Below are 21,036 nucleotides of genomic sequence, written 5' to 3'. Positions count from 1 at the left end.
GGGGAGAGAAGCTACTCCTGTGTCTCTGCTACAGATTTGAAAAGCAAGTTTTGCAATTGCTCATTTCTCCGATCATGATAATGGGATAGAAAGCCATAAGAGGATATGAACAAAAACAAGGGTTATATCCCTAGTTGGGGAACAGCTTCCTTTGTGTAAATAGGTCATCTTCTTTTGCAACTTAGTTGTTTGAAATCCTCACATCCCTGATGAAAGGAAGTGCAGGCTCTCCCATTGCCCCCGGGATCATCCCAGACCCTGGGTGCTTACTTAGCCAAAGGGAGTCCATCCTTGTAGGACACTTACCAAGGAGAAGCTGGCATGTGGTTAGTTTTGCATGTCTTGTCTTGTCACTGGCTCACAGTGCAGCTGAGGAAGTGCATGGCTGCAGTAGTCCTGCATGTGGCTTTGTCTTGAGTCCTGTCAGGTTTGCCCGGGATCTCGTGCTCTCTTGGCTTGCTCTCACTTTGCTCATCTGTCTTCTGGAGATGAAGTTGTCAGCAGCAGCATTAGTAGAGACCTGGCTTCAAACACCCACTTTCTCAGCAGCTTAGAATTTGGATCCTCTTTTCTCCCCTTCTCCCTCCTTCCCCGGGATGGGGCTCATTTTTTTCTCAAAACCTTAAAGCAGAAGGGTTTATCACACCCCTGTCTGAGAGCAATTAAGTGCTTTCACAACATCTTTCTCTCATTTATTTTTAAGTTTCTTTACATTTTGTTTTATTTATAGATGTATGCATTCTCTCTCTCTCTCTCTCTCTCTCTCTCTCTCTCTGTGTGTGTGTGTGTGTGTGTGTGTGTGTGTGTGTCTGGAGGCCAAAAGAGGATATTGGATTTCTTGGTACTGTTGTTACAGGCAGTTATGAGTTATTCAATGTAGGTGCTGGGATCCAAACTCCGATCCTCTACAAAAGCAGCAAATGCTTTTGATGGCTGAGCCATCACTTTATCCCTGGATTTCTAAAGAAAGGGTTCATAGGAAGATGATACAGTGGGAAGACCAGGAGCCACAGACTTTTCCAACTTGCCGCCTGTAGGCTTCATGTTCCAGGATAGGTAGCATATGGTTTGACAAATTCATAGAACACAATTATCATTTTACAATGTTGAAAGGATGGACACTTCTGCTGGAGGAAGAGTTTGTGCATTACACTTGCCAATTTGGGGAATTTATTTAAATCTTGCTAATCTTCATTTTTCTGCCCCCCTGCCCCTCCCCGTGTTAAGATCTTTACAACTTAACTGCCCCATAAGGTGTTTACACAGGTTAAATAAGATGACATACCTATAGAATCTCACTAAGAACTGTCCCCAGTCCTTAATAAATTACATCTAGATGTAGAAGTAGGTGAAGAGGACTAAGAGACAGAGGAAGAAAGAAAAATGGGATAGAGGGCTAAAAATGGGGGGAACAGACTCCAGCTAGCCACCTGCTTTTCTTAAATACAGAAGAAACTGCAGCCTGGGATTTCCCTGCTGCAGGCATCATGGGACAATACTTATTTTTGTACTGGGAACCTTAGCTCCCCCAATATCATAATGTGTGAGCATCCCTTTGACACCCTATCTGTGAGAGCTTACTTTTTCCTTGCCTCCAAGAATATCCCTCTCATTCTCCCTGCCAGACAGACCTGCTCTGTGGGCCTCAGCCAGCCTCCCACTCAGTCTCCCACATCTGGGCCTTCAGGCATGTGCATTCAAGATATTAGTGACCCTGGGATGTCTTCCATTAGCCCCATTCTCACAGTGCTCATTCAAGGGGATGAGGAACCCAAGGCACACCAGTGAGGTTTCCTGCAGGGTCTAGGGTGTGCTTTAATGAAACTTGACATTTGTCTTATGGAGCTGTTCTTGGCAAAACAATGGTAGTGTGGCATGGATCTCCTCTTCCTAGTACAAGTCAGAGGAATGCTTTCTGTCTTTCTGGGGGTTGTCAACTGGACTTGCAGGGAACTGTCCCTGCTCCCTCTGTCTGTTCTGGGAACATTGCTCTTTGGTGCCCTAGTTTCTTCTCTGAGTACTGAGTCAATGCTATTAGAATGTAGCTCTTGCATGTATGTGTGGGAAGATGAGGACCACCTCTAACCTTGACTTGCACATCGTTATCCGTTTAGCCATGTACCCATTGTTGTTTATGTGAGCAAGTTTTCTGTCCTCTGAGTAGGTTTCCTCATCTGTGAAATGGCAGTTAGAACGGTGGCTGTGATAGCATGGTGCTTGTAAGCCTGCAACTCAGTGCTCACTAGATGTTTCTAGTGTTATTTGAATAGAGCTTTTAATTTTCCGAGGCTTTCTACACACAGCTCTTATGTGGAGTTTCAAACCTCACGGACAGTCCCTGTGGACATCATTGTCATCTAATAGCTGAAGAGAGGGGGTTGGATCAGGACTGGGATTGTCCCTTCCTGGAATCAGGAGGTCTGCCCAAGAACAAGTCTGGGGGTTTGTTGGCTCCAGGTGTAGCCCATGGTCAGCATTCATCTAGCAGAGATGACTTCGCTCTTCCTTGGTTTGTGCTGATCCCATGATGAAGACTTGTGATGATGTCTTATCCTTCTTCAAGGTCTTCCTCAAGTTTTCAACTCTACAAAGGGAACTTCTAAAGGTCACCAGACCAAATTCATCCTCTTCTTTTTTGAATTTTGGACATATATGTGCTTGATTTGTATCTTGACTTGGTAGTATGTTATTGTAACCGAACTATAATTGTCTGTGAATCTGTGATGAACAATACAATGTGTGCTTTTATATCCAACCAAATCAGAGTCAATGTACATTGAAAATTGACTTAACAATATTAACAATAGATCCAGTAACTGCAATCTCATTTAATCCTATAACAGTCCTGGGAGGTAGACATTACTATTCTCCTTTCTTTCATCATGAGGACACCAAAGTGGAGAGGACAGAAATACCTTGTCTGAGGCCACACTGTTAAAAAGTGGATCTGTGATTCGAACTTAGATCAAATCAAAGGAATTCTTGGCCAGTTCTCCCTCTCCCTTATCCCATTTCTTTGGAGTTGAATTCTTTGGGTGATGATTTCATACTCCCAGATGTTCCCTTGTGGCAGGGCTATTGAGCAAGAGAGATGAGAACAAGGGAACTCTGAAGATTTGAAAGCTGAGTTGGGAGAGCCTGACCAAGGCTCTTGGCCCCTGTTCAAGAAGTGTTCTCAGCTTGTTAAGTGTATCCATCATGAGTTTCCCCATGGATCAGCCATACACAAGGTTTGACATCTTGGAGAACATGTAAGAAGTACCCTTTTCATTTGTCATTAGCCTCTTCCAGGCGATCTGTGTGGCATGTCCCCTTATCTGCAGTGGCCAAGAAACAACTTTTCTATGAATACTCCTTGCCTGTTGCTTATGTCAAGGCAATGGAGATTACCAGGGATCAGATAGGACTTAGAATTTTATCAGCTACTCTGAGGTTGGGGGAACCAATAGAGGTACATGTCATTGGGGGAAACCCAGTGGAACTTGAACTGTGAACACATATGTAACTGGGATGAGAAGCTCATAGTTGTATAAAACTGTCTGTGGGTCACAGGATTATTTCTGCAGGACCCCAAACCCAACTTTGTGGTTTAAGTTCAAGAAAGAAACTCATAACTCCTGCTCAAGGCACACATCACAAAGTATTAGGGCTGGAATAGGCTAAGAAAATATAGAATACTGTCTTTTGAATCTCTTATTCTGTGCCAATATTGATGGTGGATACCATGAATTAATGGTAGTGTTTCCTCTGGAAAGGCCTAGATGTAGCCTCAGGATCTTTTAATGCCCAGTGATCTGAGCAGCAATGGAGTGGGTAGGATGTTATCTTTGAGCTGGACTTTTTCACATGGTTGCCTCTCACTTTGTCTGTGGTGGCAAAAGACACAGGTAATCTGTGTGGGCCACAGGAGAGCATCTTTCTCTGTGGGATGTGATTAGGAAGGTGTTAGAGGAGACCAGAAATGAGGTACCAAGTCGGGGGTCTTGTCTTGGTCTTGTCTTGATGCCACAAAGGAAGTGAGTAATCTTAGGTCAGGCATGGCCTCCTGTGACTTTAGTTTGCCTCATCTGAGATGAAAGCCTAGAGAGGACCAATTGACAACATAGCTCTTTCAGTTTTGAGGCTCTAGGATATAACATCCTAAGAGTGGATATTTATATTGCGTATGCCCTCATTTTTTGAGGGCATATATGGGACAGTTACATTGCCATCTTATATACCCACACTCATTGTAGACATTGGCAGTGCTTCACAGCTCTCCTTGAAGTTATATGGACTTGACTTTAGACTCTTCAACAGACCTTTTGACAAGGAATCTAGACAGCCACTGACGACTGAGTGGAATTTTCGAGAAAAAAAAATCTAACCCACATAGTGTAATAGGTATGTAGAGACAGTGGTGTTACGGAGGTGATTGAGAATAAGGTCTCCACAGAAGGACAGAAAAAGAAATAATACAAGACGGAATGAGGGGCAAAGATTACAACATCTTCAGGAAGTTGTTTTATTTTGCTTTGAAAAATGCCACCCAGTGCTTCTTAGCTTCAGGCAGAGCCTGGCCAGCTCACCTGGAACTTTGCTGCCTTTTCTAGGAATGAAGGCCATTCCTAGAATCAGGCTGAGGAAAAGCAGAGAGTTGGAAATGGACTGAGGTCTCAGACAAGGCCAAAAGGTGACATTGCTGTTTCAGACCAGTCACAATTCAAATGAAAAAGTTGGGAGCCTGAAGAGGCCTGAATCTGCAGAGGGTTCCTTTCAGGCTCTCAGCTAAGGCTGTGACATTTCATCTGCTAGATGGCGCTGTCCTCTAAGGAAAGGCACTAGTCCTGCTTGACTTAGAGACTGTGGGAAACCAGAACTGAGGTTGAGGAATATTGCTGATGGGCAGGAGGCATACACAGCCTCTCAGCCTGCAGCCCCAGCTCCCCCTGCCAGGGCACTTCTAACTCAGCCTGCAGCCCCAGCTCCCCCTGCCAGGGCACTTCTTACTCTCCTTTTTTATTTTGTAGTGTGTGAGAGAGTGTGTTATGTTAAATCCGAAAAGTTAAAAGGTCTTTTTATTCTGGACAAAAGTGAAACAAAATGAGAATACACATACAAGAGAGACAGATTCTCTCTCTCTCTCTCTCTCTCTCTCTCTCTCTCTCTCTCTCTCTCTCTCTCTCACACACACACACACACACACACACACACACACACAGAGAGACAGAGACAGAGAGAGACAGAGAGACAGAAAGGGACACAGAGAGAGACAGACACAGGGGATTGAAGTGGTGGCATTCAGGTCCCCCTGAAACTGCAAATAACAAATGACAAGTCTCAGCTGGTCTTGGTCTTCATTGACCAAAGTCCCTGAGAAACAGAAAGAGTCCTTTCTGCACCTTACCTTCTGAGCTGGGCACCTGGGACTCTGAGTGCTTTTACACTGAAACCTTCTAACTGAGATCTGTCCAGGGCCAAGCTACACATAGGCGCCAAGATCCTGTTTTCTCTGCAATTTTGGTGTTAGACTGACAGGCTGACTTCTGGTCTGCATGTGCAACCAGGGATGGAGTGTGCAACTACCCCTGTGGTATCAGCAGCCAGAAGGAAGGAAAACAAAGATCAAAAGGGGGCTGTGGAAACCCAGTGGGAGGGAGAGGAGAGAGAGGGATAAGTGGGGAGAGGACAAAGAACAGGGATGAAGGGTGAAAGGGGGTGGGAAATGGAGAATCAGACAAGGAGGACCAGGCATCCAGAGAGAAAGGGTAACGGAGAGATGGGGTGACACATTGGTGGTAGATGAGAAGGCTATGGGGAGGAGGATATAAGTGGGAACTGGAGTGGAGCTTTGTGGGAAATGTAAAGCTGAGACATAGAGCCAGCAGAGGACATTGCGTCTGTTGGGCAAACAAGAAAACAAAATGCAAAGAATGGCTCGGAGCTGGGGGAAACCTGTCCAGGTTCCTCCACAGAGCAGAACCGCAATGACAAGGATGTTGCCGAAGAGGTTAGGCAGGAGATGGGCAAGGAGACTTCGAAGCAGGAGGTTCTGGAAGCGAGGGAGGGATAGAGCAGAGCTGAATTTGGAAAGGAAAAAAAGCAAGAAGAAACAATATGCAAAGCCAATGTATGGAGGGTGAAGGCAATGGGAAAGAGCCGTTCATTGAATGTTTACATTAGAGTTTTAAAAACCGGAATGTGTGTCTTGGAGTACAGCCATTGTCCAGGAAACACAGCATGGCTTTTAAGCAAATGGTGCAGTGACTGGGGCCACAGTAGTGAGCAGATCACATTGGTCTGCCTTGTGGGCTGCCCTGGGCTGGCTTTTGCTGGCTGGCAGCCTGGTACAGAGGTTACCTGCTGAGGCCTGCTGTCTGACAGAGGGTTATCCCTGCTCTGTTCATGGCGCTTCAAGTCCAGAAGAGCCAATTCCTCTTGCAGACCAAGCATGGGGATGTGGTCCATTTCAGGGTGCTTCCTGGTGGGTGCAGGGTGGAGTAGAAGGTGAGATATGGTTAAAGGCACCCTGGGGTGGAGGTGAAAGGACAGGTCCGTGGAGCCTGGTGGCAACAGTTCAGTTCTGAGTTTTACCCCTGTGTCTTGTAAACTAGCACATGTCTGTTTGCCTCTCTGAGCCTTTGGAAAGTGATCTATAAACTTTGCATCTTTGTGGGCTGGGGAGACAGCTCAGTCTGTAAAGTGCTTGCTGCTTAAGCATGAAGACCTGCGTTCAAGCCCCAGAACTCCCTTCAAAAAACTGCGTATTGAAGATGCTTAGTGCACACCTGTGACTTCAGCACAGGGAGGTAGAGATAGGCAGATTCCCAGGCATCATCGCCTAGCCAGCCTACCTTACTCCATGAGCCCCAGGCCAATGAGATAGCCTATCCGCAAAACCCAAGGTGGAGGGCTCCTGATAAGCAACACGTGACATTGACTTCTGGTCTCGAGGTGCACCCCCACACCTCACATACAGATGAACAGCACCCCACTTGCACCCCATTTGGTCTTCATCAGACCAATCTGATAGGATTCTGAGAGGTTTAAATGAGTTGATACATATGTCTAGCCGAGTGATGGCTTGTATTTATGCCCACTCAGTGTTCGCTGGCCTGCTATATATGATAATTGGGACCAGATCTCTGTGTGTGTGTTCTGGGGATCTGTCCTTGAATGCAGAGTGAGGAGCTTAGATGTGAAGATGTTTGAGTAAGGGAATGATTTGTACAAAGTATCATGTGGGGATAATGAATTTCATGGTGGCCTGTGGGCTGTTCTGGAGACTATGAGAAAAGAGGCTAGGGTAGGCGAGTAGGATACTACAAAAAAAAATCAAGGGTATTATGAAATACATCTGAGTGCTTGGTGATTGGATGGTTAGATAGGGAGAGACGGGCATTTCAAGCATGCTTTTGAGGGTTTGGGGCCAGGAGCAGGAACAGAGCCAATGCATTGTATATTTTTAAAGAATTGAAAAAGCTGAAACCAAATAAAAATATAGAACTGAGACATATAATCTGTGGCATCTAAAATGTTTACGATTTGTCCCGTTACATGAGGAGTCCCTGGCATGGCCTAAGTACCTAGGGAAACTGCATTCTAGAAACAAGGCAGACAGGGAGATCCTGGGTAGAATGCAGCATCTCACGGGAAGTTTTAGCTATGATTAGACCCAGGGCAAGGTTGGCATGCTGAAAGATGAGACAGTGTGAGTCACACACTCATTTTGGAAATGTTTATTTGAGTGTGAGCTCAGGACACAAGCAGATCTCATCTGAATCCTCACTACCTGGGACCCAGCCCTCCTTCTCAATCTCTGGGTCTCAGTTCTCTCATTTGTTTAACTGAGATGATAACACTTTCCTTTTTTAAAGATTAAATGCAGAGATGCATGTAACATATTTGAACAGTGCCTGGCAAACCCAAGCACAAGCTTTGCCATTGCTGAACAAATGCTAGCAGGAAACAATAGATTGGGTTTGTGTGGGGACTATCAGTTGCCATCACCATCATTAGTAGTGTGTCAGTCTTGAAGTTGTAAGAACTTGGGGTCTGATCTTGGGACCAAACTGTTCTCATTGTAAAGCAAGCAACTTGATTAGGATTCTTTAAATGAGTTAAAACAATAATAATGAAAACAACAACAGCCCCTCACAAAAAAAAAAAACAAAAACCAAACAAAAACCTCACACACTAAAACGATTTCTTTACTTTCTTCACTTCCCTCCTCCCTATTTGGTGGTAAGTCGACTTAATTTTCTCGCCGTTCTTACAGCTGGGTCATCTCTCATCTCAAGAATCCTGGTAGTATAAAGGCTGATTTTCTCCTTCCGCATTCCCAGGGATGTTGAGTCCTGGGTCTCCTTTCCTCTGCCTGGCCTAAGCTCTCCTTCCCAACAAAAGAGTCCAATCATGTCTCCTGCAGAGTCAGCAGAAGCCAGCCCACCTCTGAAGCAGTTGTCCGTGTTTCTGCAAGCTTCAATTCTGTCTTCCCACTAAGGCTTTCTGAGCGCATGGAGCAGATCCCAGAATTTCTAATCCTGCCTGCTGCAAAGCCAGCCTCTTCCCACACTCTGGGAAACAGGAAAGGAGGGTTGGCGAGGGGGGGCAGGGAGGGGGATGTGGTCCTCACAGAAGCCTGGCCCTGGCCCCAGAGCTGTGTCTGTGCCTGCAATACTCTACACCCCTGTTGGTTACTTACTACTTCTTTGCAAGGCCAGTGAGGGGAGAGAGATTAGGGTCATCAAGATAAGGCTCAGAATATTCAAACTGGAAGCAAAAAAAGGCTGTTTTTCCAATAGTAAGCAATCAGGGAACAGGAGGATGTAATTTGCAGATTAGGGAAGCGAACAAAGAACAGAAAATTAACTTTATAGCAAAGAGGAGTGCAGTCTGTTTGAAGAAATAAACCTCCGTAGAGAGTTGTTGATAAAATCAGACTGTTGATTTAAACTAGGAAATATGACCAAATCAGCTGGAGTTTAGGCAATCTGTGGAAGTTGAGGACGAAACTTCAGGCAGGCCTGGGAAGTTGTGTTGCATCCCAGTATCCTCATGAGAAGGCTAGGTATGCATATGTGCACACATGTTATATGTGCAAGTGTGTATGGGCATGTATGTGTATGAGTGCATATGTATATGCATGTGCATTCATGTGTGTGTGTATGTGTGTATATATATATGCACATATGTGCACATGTATGTGTATGTACGTGTGTGTGTATAATGTGCACGCTCCAAGGACATACAGAAGAGGGATGTATCTTACCAGGATGTTTAAATCATCTTCATACGAGATTGTGTTTAGTTAGAAAGTGGCATTTACTACTAAGAACTAGTAAATAGCACACAGTACACATGCCTCTACACACAAGCGGTCTCTCCCTGCTCTCTCCCTCTCCTTTCCCCCTCCCCCTTCCTCTTTTCCAGTGCTCCTAATAGCTCATCTGAGACATCAGCCACCCTCCCTGAAAGGGCCAGCACTGACTTAGGCTTTGGAGCCAAAAAGTCTCAAGAGACACTTTGAATTTCCAGATCCAGTGGCTTTCTCTACTAAAGGGAAGAGGTCTTTTATACCCACAGCCTCAGCTAAAGCTCTCTCTGGACTCAAGGCTCCAACTTTGCCCCTTTAGGTACAGGAGCTTTGTGGTCTCTAGTTCTAGGACTCTCGGAAGCCTACGCATCCTTCTGTATAGGATTCTGTATGGATATAAGGGATGAGAATGTTCACCTGGAAATTTTGGCAACCTGAGCTACAACTGAAGAGCCTGTCACAAGTTGACCATGGGCTTTTGACAAGTTGCTTATCTTCAGGGGACTCAGTTTCTTCATCCATGAAATGGGGATGATAATGTACTGACCTTTCACTGACATGTGCTATGAATTCTTCTTATGGTACAGTGTGCAGGCATTTGGAAGAGAATAAACATGGAATGAAATGCTAGTACTGATGCTGATTGGCTGTGTGGTCTTGGGCAATTTTTTCTTTTCAAAAATGATTTTTAAAAGTTAACAAAATTTTATGTGTTGGGTGTTTTTCTCTCCATGTATGTTTTTGTACCACTTTTGTACCGGGTGCTTAAGGAGGCCAGAGAGGGTGGTGATGAGCTGCTATGTGGGTGCCAGGAATTGAACCTTGGTCATCTTGAAGATCATCCAATGCTTTTAACTGCTGAGCCATCTCTTATGCCTTTGGTCAGCTCCCTTCATCTCTCTGAATCTTGGCTTGTGTCATCAGTAAAAAAAAAAAGTAGAAAATCAGTTAGAGGGTGGCAAAATAATGTGTATTAGCTCTCTTTAGTCATACGCTGCTCAATTAGCATTTTATTTTATTTAGTTAATAAATATAAATTAACGTTAAAAAAAAAAAAAGGATGATAACCCGGCCACATGTGATGGCCACTTAAACATTCCCTATGACATAGGGGACACTGATCATGTCCCAGTCCATCTCTTTTGTCCCAGCTTTCCTGTAGGGGAGACTCCTGCACACAATGGACCATATCTTTTTCATCTCTAGCATCGTTCCACTGACAGTTGAGCTCAAACTCCGCTTCCAATCTGTCTGCTTCATGCATACTTCTTCCTGCAGCCATTCTTCAGAAGGATGCGGGCCAGGGGCTACTGAAGAGAGGGATCCAGAGGCTATGTCTGTGTCACCTAGTTGGTCTGGTGATCTGAGCTGTTCCTTTAACTTTGGGAGTGCTCTGAATTAGTTGACACACATCAAAGACTTTACTTGTCATTCTTTGTACAGATGTCATCTGTATAACTCAGGGAGAGGGTCTTAGATTTTTCTTGGTACCTGTACATACTTAGATATCAGATTCCAAAGGTCTCCCTCTTATCCAACTGCTCCTGCTGTGTGGAACCAAACTTGCCATTATCTTGTACACAGATCTTTGTAAAATGTATAGAGTACATAGTATATTTATTCTCAAAATGTCTACATAAAGTTTCAAAGTTTCACTGTGTGACTTTCTTCAATGTCCTGGTGTGAATAAAGCTTGAATGAAAGGTTTATCACAGTGTCCTCATGCTCTGTGCCCTCTATTCTTATTTTAGCATCTCAACATCCAAATGCCCAACATGCGAATGTTAATAGTTGACCAGTGACTCATTTGCATTGACTTTACCATTGTCAAAGTGGAGAATGAATTCTACTCTCACTGAATATAAACATGCCATGTCTGTCAGTACTTGCTGATGCTTTCAAATAGTATCATTTGGTTTATTCTTCCAACCATCTACCCACCACCTACCCACACATCCATCCACCCATCTATCCATCCACCCACCCTCCCACCCACCCATCCATCTATTCATCCATTCATCTACACACTCATCTACCTATCCATCTATTTATTCACCTACCCACTTACCCACTCACCTACCTACCTACCTAACTATACAACTACCTACCCATGTATTCACCCATCCACCCACCCACCCACTTATCTATAAAGTGCCACAGAGGATTTCTTTCAAAATTTAGAAAGTGATCAGCAATAGCTCCAGACTTAATACAAAGTAAATTTGCACACCCCACAAATAAAAAAATTCTCTCACAATACTAATGGGATACATCAAGTGTTCAGTAGTGGTATTGGGCATTCTTTAAATACACATAAAGGGACAATGGGGCTGACTAATAAAGTCTTACTGTAGAGTGCAGGAATAAAGCTGTGTCTTAAAGGATAACTAAAGTTGATCTGAGTCCAACAAAAGTGGAAAACTGACCAGAGGAGCCATGATCAGGGAAATGAGGAAAAGATAAGACAGCGAATTGAAGTCCAAAAGTAGAGCAGATAGCTAGAGTTAAGAGTATTAGAGAAAGCAGGGAGTGGTGGGTGAAGTTGGGAAGGTTGGTTGGTGCCAGTCTGTGGAAACGATGATTTGAACAAGGTCAAGTCAGTTAACCCATCATGGAGGAGGGAGGGGCTCCTGACGCCCCACTCCTAGCTGAGGAACTAGCTGAGGAACTGTGGCCACTGGTAAGCCTACTCACACACACATAGGCAGAATTAATTGGATTTAATGGGTTATTTAAAAAAAAAGAGAGAGAGAGAACCTGAAATTGGGAAGAAGTTGTGTTGAGGGAAGGCCAAGGGGAGCTGCAGGGAGGGAGTAGGAGGTGGACATGATCAAGATATACTGTGTCCATGTATGACATTTTCAGTCTATATAAAAAAGTAAAAGCAGAAGAGGCTAGAGTATAAAACCGGGGAACGTAATAAACAGAAGACTGTCCTACTGGGATTTGAGACCTGAAGAGTCTCTCTGCCAGCAAGAGGCATCTAGGAGGAAAATGCAGAATGGCTTAGGATATATGTTCACGTTATCTCTTGACGTAGTCATAGATCATTTACTGAGGCTTCAGTGGGTTCTGCTGTGCATTTAATTAAGGAACCATGGATGGACACTCATTATGACACACCAGTTCTTTGAGAAAGGGAAGGAATATTAGCCTTTGCTTCTGGGGACTGTGTTTTATTCACATCCAAACAGTAACTTGATGGGAAAAACAAGTAATTAAAGCTTTCAACACACATTATTGTGAAATTTGACATATAGAAAGACAAAACCACTGTTCAGCTTGTTGAATTGTTGGATGGTAAATGACATTATAGCCACCACACCAATCAAAGAATGAACACCTACCTAAAAATGTAACTCTCCACATATCCCAGCTGTAATAAGTCTCCCTCTCCATTGTCCTCACTATTTTAGTGGCCACATCTTGCTGGGCATCACCTCATCCTCTGTTTTTGCTCGTGTATATGTTCTTATGCTTTGTAAAGCTTTTAGGTCTTTTAAGTCTACAACTTTCCCTTCTACATTGTTCTTTTTATTTTATTTCTTAAAAATTCCTTCTATATGTCTATTTTATGTGTATGAAGTTCAGAGGACAACTTGCTTGTGTCCGGTTCTAGCCTTTCCTCATGTACATCGTGGGGAGATACCTTGGTTTTTCAGGGAGGTGCTTTTACCCTTGAACCATCTCTTTGGCTGGGCTGATTACTTTTGATGTCAGCTCAAGAAAAGCTGGGGTCATCTGGGAAGAAAATGAGAAATGCCTCCTTAAGACTGTTCTGTAGACAAGTGTGTGAGGCATTTTCTTGATTAATGATTGATGTGGGAGGGGTTAGCCCACTGTGGGTGGTACCATCCATGGGTGGGTACAAGTACAAGTGGTACAAACCACAGGGAGCAAGCCAGGAAGCAGCGTGCTTCCATGTCCTCTAGTGAGCTCAATAGTGGGTGCACAATAGAAAAAACAATGACTGCCCCTCACCCAGGAATCCATCGGTATTCACTAGTTCATCTGGGAAGAGCAGGGCCCCATAGACCCATAACTCCCCGTCTCTGCAATGGTTGAATGTTGATAGGCCCAATCTTGGGTGGGTTCAACATAGGCAGCTGTAGCTGCAGTGACATCATAACTACATTATCATGACACTTTATAAAGATACGCCCTCATCTACTATGTCATCCATTCCTTACAGTTCATATAGGATAAATAGGATAAGTTTTGATTTCCTTAGTTTCAAAACAAGAAATGGATAATTATTAAAAATGTATCTGCTTATTGTTTCGTGATGGCATGTGAAGTCTTGGTATATTTTAGTCTATTATAAAGCTCACATCTTTGTCCAATGGAAACCTCATTAAGGTCTTTCCTGAGGCCTTTTGATGGAGGAGATTCTTCTAACTTGATGCCAATGTGTCCAAAGTCCATTGCAGACACTTACAACCTCAGACCTAGAGCCAGAAACTTACACAAGAAACCCTAGGTTCACTCAAGAAGAAAGGCTCTTTCTTCCAAAAGACTAAATCTGAGGAAGAGATGTGCACCACCATTGGCCTGGCTTTTGTTTTCAGATCTTTTTTTGGAGAGAACTAGCATAGTAAATACATCATAGGTTTGAACTGATATCTCTAGTTGTGAGTCAGGTCTGCAGGGAGTTCCTTGGTACCTTCTGGTCTATATCAGAAGATTTGTTCTTTCTGTGAACATGCTGTCCATTCTTCATGACAGGGAGATGATGGAACACTCCATAACTAGCACTGCTTTACTCTACAAACACAACATCAGAGAAATAATGCTGGGGCTGTCACAGACGTTACTATTACTAGAAGCCAGTGGAACTTTTTGGCATATGCTGATCATCTCATTTTTATAGCAGCAGTTTCCTTGCACTTTAAATATACATCACTTTGCAATTAGACTCTTCTAGTCTTCAGTCTTTGATTGTTAAGTAACTATATATTTATCATATGTGGGGTATTTGGGTGTGTATATACCAAGGCCTATATGTGAAGGCCAGAGGACAACCTTAGCTATCAGTCCTCACTCTCCACCTTGTTTGAGACAGTTGGCCCAGGAGTTTCTGGTCTCTGCCTCCCATTTAACTGTAGGTACCTTTTGGGTTTATAGATGTGTGCACTACTGCATCCAGCTTTTACATGGGTTCTGGGAATCCGGATTCAGGCTGACAGGCTTGTGTGGCACACACTGTACCCACTGAACCACCTCCCAGTCCAAGTGCCTAATATTTGTAAGCCGTTCCTGCCTGAAACTTTTTAGTATCTTTCTGAGGAAGAGTTTTTTCATGGGAGCAATGTTCTCGAGGTCTTTGGATGTTACTAATGGTTTGTAATTTTCATTCTCTGAATAGCTTGCATATGTGACTCCAACTTGTTCTGGCATCAAGCCTTACTGTCAAAAATCATTCAGGGAAATTGAGTTTAACTTTTTTCGTAAGTTATATGGTTCTATTGCTCAGCATTCCAAATCATTTTCCTTTTAAATGCATTTTTCAAGATTACATCTTGATTTTGGTTATTCTGAGTATGAATGCACCAGTACATGGTGTTGTGTTTCAATTATAGTCCAAATAATTTTTTTGTATAAGGAAAACTTTGTGTTATAGGTCTCGATATTTTTCTCTATTCCCCTGAAGTTCCGTCTATTCTCTGCTTTCTTCTGCAGGGTCTCTTGAGAGCTGCCTATTGGATTTTCTTTATGCATCTTCTATTTAACTCTCTTTAATATAAGTTCTAAGCTGATTTAAAATGTAACTTATCAGAGTTCTTGGCAAATATGTATCCATTGTGACTGATTTATAATTTGGAGTGATGATGGGTAATGTGTTTTAAAGCATTATTTTTGTTTCATTAGGGAGAGCATGGAGGAAGGTGAGCTATTCTCATTGTGATGGAGAGTATGCATTTACTGACCCACTGCAGGCAAACAGAGCAGATGTGTTCTCCCGATTACATAGTCATAAGTCTGTTAGCATTGAATGCAAGCACTTCTTTTTTAATTTGATTTTTATTTATTTGTTTGTTTGTTTGTTTGTTTATTTTGTGTGTATGTGCATGTGTGAGTGTATGTCCACAGAGGCCAGAAGAGCGTGTTGGATCCTGTAGAACTGGGGTTACTGGTAGTTGTGAGCTCCTTGAGGTGGGTGCTGGGTACTGAACTTGGGTCCTCTGGACCAGCAGTACATGCTCTTAACTGCTGAGCCAACTCTCTAGCCTTTCAACTTTAAGTAGGTGGGAAACCTCTTCCTTTGCATTTTCTAATTGCTAATGTTTGTTGGGAAGACAGAAGTTAATATGCTTATGAACTTCAGGAGTTTTTACTTATTTGTTTTGTCATAGAACTCAGTGTAGGCTGCTATGAGGAGAGCTTCCTGTGAACAAACACACAGTAGGTGGTCTGAGAGAGGAGTGTTTCGGGCCTTAATAGAATAATTTGTAATAGTGAGGGGATAAAATAATTTCCTGAAAACACCCTGTGCTCTTTGTGGTGCAAAGTGAAATCATTCATAACCACAGCGTGGTGAGGCTGCTTCCTGCTGTTGCCTGGACTCTTATTTATGGAAATTATTTACTTCTTGTTGGTAGAAAAGCAAATACCTGTGATGGTGAGTTCCAATTGCCAGCTTGACACATTGGAGAAACACTCGGGGAAAGAGTTTCAAGGAGGGATTATCTAGATTAGGTTGGTCTATGGACATGTCTGTGAGGGATTGCTTTGACTGAATTGAGGTAGGAAAAGCTCCCTATTGTGGGTGCCACTACACCATGGGTTGGGGACCCGGTCTGTAGAAATGGAGATGATGGGCTAAGCATGGGCGTGTATGCACTAATTCTGTCTTTGCTTTTGACCGTGGATGTGGATGTGGCTAGTTGCTTCAAGTCATTTCCTCAACTTCCCCGCAATGGTGAATTTATAACCTAAAGTTTTAAGCCAAATAAACTTTTCTTTATTAAATCTGTTTTTTTTCTTTTTCCAGAATATATATATATATATATATATATATATATATATATATATATATATATATATATTTGTCACAATAACAGAAGTGAGTAAAGGTAGGCCAGCACTATGATGAATTTGCACACAATACAAATTTATTTCCTTCTGGTTCTGTGGATCAGAAGTTCAAAATGATGTCTTAGTCAATTTGTGTTTCTATAACAAAATACTTGTATCTGGGTACTTTATATAGAAGTTTATTTGGTTCATGGTTCTGGTGACTAGAAATCAAAACAACATGATGCCAGTCCCTGGCCAAACCGCAATGTGTCAGAAGCAGAAAGGAGAATGGTTTTACACAGTATGTTAGTATAGTAGAACGAACTCCACTTCAAGAGAACTACATTAATCTCTTCCATGGGTAGTGCCCCGTAATGTAATCACCACCTTCTTAATCCCTACTTCTTAAAGATCCATCATATCTCAATATCATTATAACAGAACTAAGCTTCCATGAACCCTTGGGGAAAACATACTCAAAACCATATCTAAAGCATAGAGTAGACTTACTGAGGCTGGTCAAATTGAGCATGTTTCCCTCTGAGCCTCTGAAGAGAGAACTTCTCTCTCCTAGGCCTTCTCATCTGCTAGTGGGCCTTTGTATTGCTTTGCTTGAAGCTCTGTCTTCCCGTTTCCCATTATGTCACTCCATTCTCTGCCTCTTTCACAAAACGTTTTCTCTGGAGTCAAATCTACACCTCTTTTCCTTTCTAAGCATGCTCCTGATGACACCCAACCCCTCCCTAGACAGTCCAAGATAACCTCATATTCCTAATTGAAGCACACCTACTGAGTCTTGTCACCTCAGATATGATTGATAGGTTGTCCTGGATATATTTGGGGCGGGGGACACAATTTAGCTCACCTCATGTATGCATTTCTTTTACAAAAACCAAAACAACAACAAAAAACCATAACAGTGAGGAAGTATTAATTTTTAGGGATGTGGTCATGCTGATGCTCATCAGTGTCCTGGATGTTGCAATTTCTTTGAAGACAGCTGTTTTATCTTACACATTTGTTTGATTTTTCTGGTTTGTATTTGTGTTTACTTCTTAACAGTAAGAAGACTCTTCCAGTCTCACTTTTCATGAGGGAAAGAAAAACTGGTGGTAGCGGTAGAATACAGGCTTAACACACACATGGCATGGGTTTAATTTCCAGCACAAAGAAAAAGAACATTAAAAACTGATGTGGGCAGATGTGCTACTGTTTGATGGCTGTTTAGAATCTGGGATCCTTTTGTGGTCACTGTCTCACTGAGAGTGGCGAAGTGTCACATCCCAGGAAGGAGTATTAGTGATACTGATGTCTCAACTATAGCTGATCTTGGTCTAGCCCTGTAGTTTGGAGGAGAGGAAGAGCCCCCACATATCTTTGCCCAGCTCTGATTGCATCTTGCTTAGCCTTCTCCATTCATACCTGAGGCCCACTAGAGAGGCCAGAGGGCTCAGCAGATGAAGTAAAGACGATGACTAAAGCTTATTCTCCAGTTTGAAGGGAGGTTCCTGAGGGTCACAGATACCTCATTCTCTGCAGCACTGAATGGGCAACTGGTCCTTATGGAATACTCAGCTGGGGTTTGAATCCTACTGTGGACTTCCCTGGATTTCCTGATCAGGGTTCATGTCAGCCCTTTGATTTCTGTGAAGAGGCCTCAATGAGCAAATAGCATCCTCAGCTTGGCTTTTACCAAAGAAAGAGCTAGAAGCCATCATTTCTGCCTTGCAGCATTTTTTCTTTGCCTAATAAGCTAGGCATGATTATGCATGTTTCTCTGCATTTCCCCCACCCGCTTCCCGCTAGCCCCTTCTGCTCTATAACAGCTCTGAGTCCCAGGACAGTTGAAATCTGACCAGCCACAGTGCTATTTTTAATGTCTCCACGCATCACAGCTGAGGACTTGGCCGCAACACCCAGGTGCATCCACGGCTGCTGCTGCTTCCTCTCTGAGGACATGGGCAGCAAACCAGTGCCCCTGCCTGCAGTGGCGGGGGCAGTGGAGGGCAGGCTCTCCACCTCTTGTCTGTGGCTCTGCTTATCCCAGTGTGTAGAACAGCCATACAGCAGTTTATAAAATGTGACATCCGTGTGTGAGGCACACCGCTGTGAGCCTGTCTCATTCCATGATGAAGACTCCATCTGCTGTGCCCAGTCTGTCCATGGTTGGAGCTGGAGGAGAAAGGCATCACTCTCCTCTTCTTACTCTCTAGAGGCAGCCCCCCTCTCTCTCTTTTCTGAGCCCCTTGAATGATCCTCTCTCTGGGGTTGAATCTCTAGTGGATCTCCCATTTTCATGAAAACAAGACTCAACATCAACTTGTTTCTTTCTTTACAGGGTTTGCCAGAGAATGTCAGGGAATTCCTGTGACCTATTAAAAAATGACATATTTGATTTTAATACGCATAAGTTATTACATACATATGTGCATGTTTTCCATATATATATTTGTGTGTGTAAGATCACTTTGGTTTTGAGACTGCAACAGGCAGTTTTGTTTCAGCTAATCATGTTTATTTTACAGCCTGAGATCTTTTAAAACATTTCTAGCCCCCACCTCACCACCCCGCTCCCAGAGGCTTAAGCATTATTTGATAATTAGCCTTCACAATTATGTTATACATTTTGGAGAGAAGTGTGGGCTGAGGGAGGGTGAGAGGAAGAAAGTTGTGTGTGTTAGTTAATGTGGGAGGAATGGGGGATATTATCTGGGGACTGGAGGAATGCTTCGGAGGGAAGGAGGGTGCCTCTGTCAAAATTCATGAAACCCTTACCTATGACACAGGGGAAGGGGGCACGGTGGCAACTTTCTCGCCTTTCCTAATTAAAATGATGCATAAAACAGGACCCACAAAGAGGCCAGCTTCATGCCGTTTAGAAAGAGACATACTTTGTTAGGCTTTCTCTCCATTTCCTAGAGCTCACTATAAAGACAGGAGTAGAACGGGAACAGAATGAGTAGAAAAAACAGTCTTTATAATTCTGGTGTCCACCTGGCTGTGAATCGGATGGTTTGATGAAGCGGTCCCTGCTGAAATGACGGGGTCTCTCATTTGCTTTCTGCCTTTTGTTTCATGCCTTGTCCCTCAAGGTGCCCACACCCACCTAAATGAAACACAGTGTCTGTCTTCCTAAGTCTGCTTTTGATCCAGTTGTGTTTGTCTCCAAAGAAGTGGGTTTGTTTTGTTTTCATTTGCTGAAAATACTCCTCTTCAAACAGACATTTGAAAAATTAGCTTACAATGAAGTTGAATATTTGGTAGATTTTGAGAGAGAAAATGGAGAGGGTGTGTGTGTTTGTACTATGTGTATGTGCTTATGACTATGTGTATATCTGTATATGATGTGTGTATATGTCTTTATGTATGTATGTATATATGGTATGTGTGTATGTGTATCTGTATATGTTGTATTATATGCTGTATATGTATGTCTGCATCTCTCTCTGTGTATGTTTGTATATGTGTCTGTATCTGCATATGATGGTGTGTGTGTATGTTGTATGTGTATCTGTGTATATCTGTATATGTTATATATGTCTGTTTCTCTCTCTCTGTGTGTATATATCTGTAAATGTGTATATGCAGATGTATAGTCTGTGTGTGTGTATGGTGTTTGTGTATGTGATGGTGTGTATGGGGAGATATGAGGATTCTTAGGATCAAGAACGAGTTTTAGTAAAAATTTAAAAGTAGGTGAAGTTATCATGCACCAAGGGGCATTTCTTCTTTCTCCCTATTTCTCTTCTGAATCAAGACATTAGAAGCCCCTGCGTTGCTCCAAGATGCAGTATAACTTCAGACAGTGCTAGACAATGGGAGAGTGTTTATGCTTGCTGCTTGCTATTTAATAATATTATTATTTATTTTTGGTAGGAGTAAAGGGGACTCTCAGGTTTTTTATTCCTCTGGAATATATACAGATATACAAAGTGGCCTGAGGGTAGTCATCTAGGTATTTTTTCTTCTTCGTTGTTGTTTGTTTTTGTTTTGTTTTTTTCTTTTTTTCTTTCCTTTTTTCTCTTTTTCTTTTTCTTTCTTTTTTTTGGACCCAGATCAGGAAGCTGGTTGTAGAACCAGAGTACTGAGTTTGCAGGATTTTAGGGTCCATGGCCAGGACAGAGATGAGGTAGCCAGGCTGCAGAGCGAGACAGTGGTAATAAAGGGAACGTGCAGTCAGGCCCCCAGAGCAGGGCGGCCCCAGACAGCTATTACTGGTCAATGCTGTGAGCGGAGGGGAAAGACCTTTGATTTCCCTGGGTGTGTGAAACTTCTCAGTTTAGAAATGTTGATCACCCCTTCAAGCAGAAAACGAAGCAAAAACAAAATCCCCAGCATTCTACAGGCCAAAGAAAACATATCGGCTTGGAGATTCAGCTGCCATGGGGGAGAGAGAGCACCTGTAGGTCAGCAGCATAAAAAAGAAAAGACAAGAAACTGCTCTGGGCTTTGAGTGTCGTCTGAAGTTCCTCGCTGACGTTTGACCGGAGCATGGCAGTGCTGGCTGGGGGGCAGGGTCTTTCTGAAAGGTGTCGGTTAGGGGGGCTCTGCCTGCAGTGACCGATGCATGCAGCCGCCATGAGGGTGCCCCCCTTACAAAGGGTGAATTTGGCTCTCTTCACTCTTAGCCACTCTTGCGTTTCTGCCTTCCACCATGGAGTGATGTGTGACACCTGTGCATAAATCCTGGACTTCCCAGCCTCTAGAACAGCGAGGAAATACAT

The sequence above is a fragment of the Peromyscus eremicus genome, chromosome 8a (assembly GCF_949786415.1).
Source record: "Peromyscus eremicus chromosome 8a, PerEre_H2_v1, whole genome shotgun sequence".
In the NCBI taxonomy this organism is placed as follows: domain Eukaryota; kingdom Metazoa; phylum Chordata; class Mammalia; order Rodentia; family Cricetidae; genus Peromyscus; species Peromyscus eremicus.
This window is presented reverse-complemented; position numbering follows the sequence as displayed.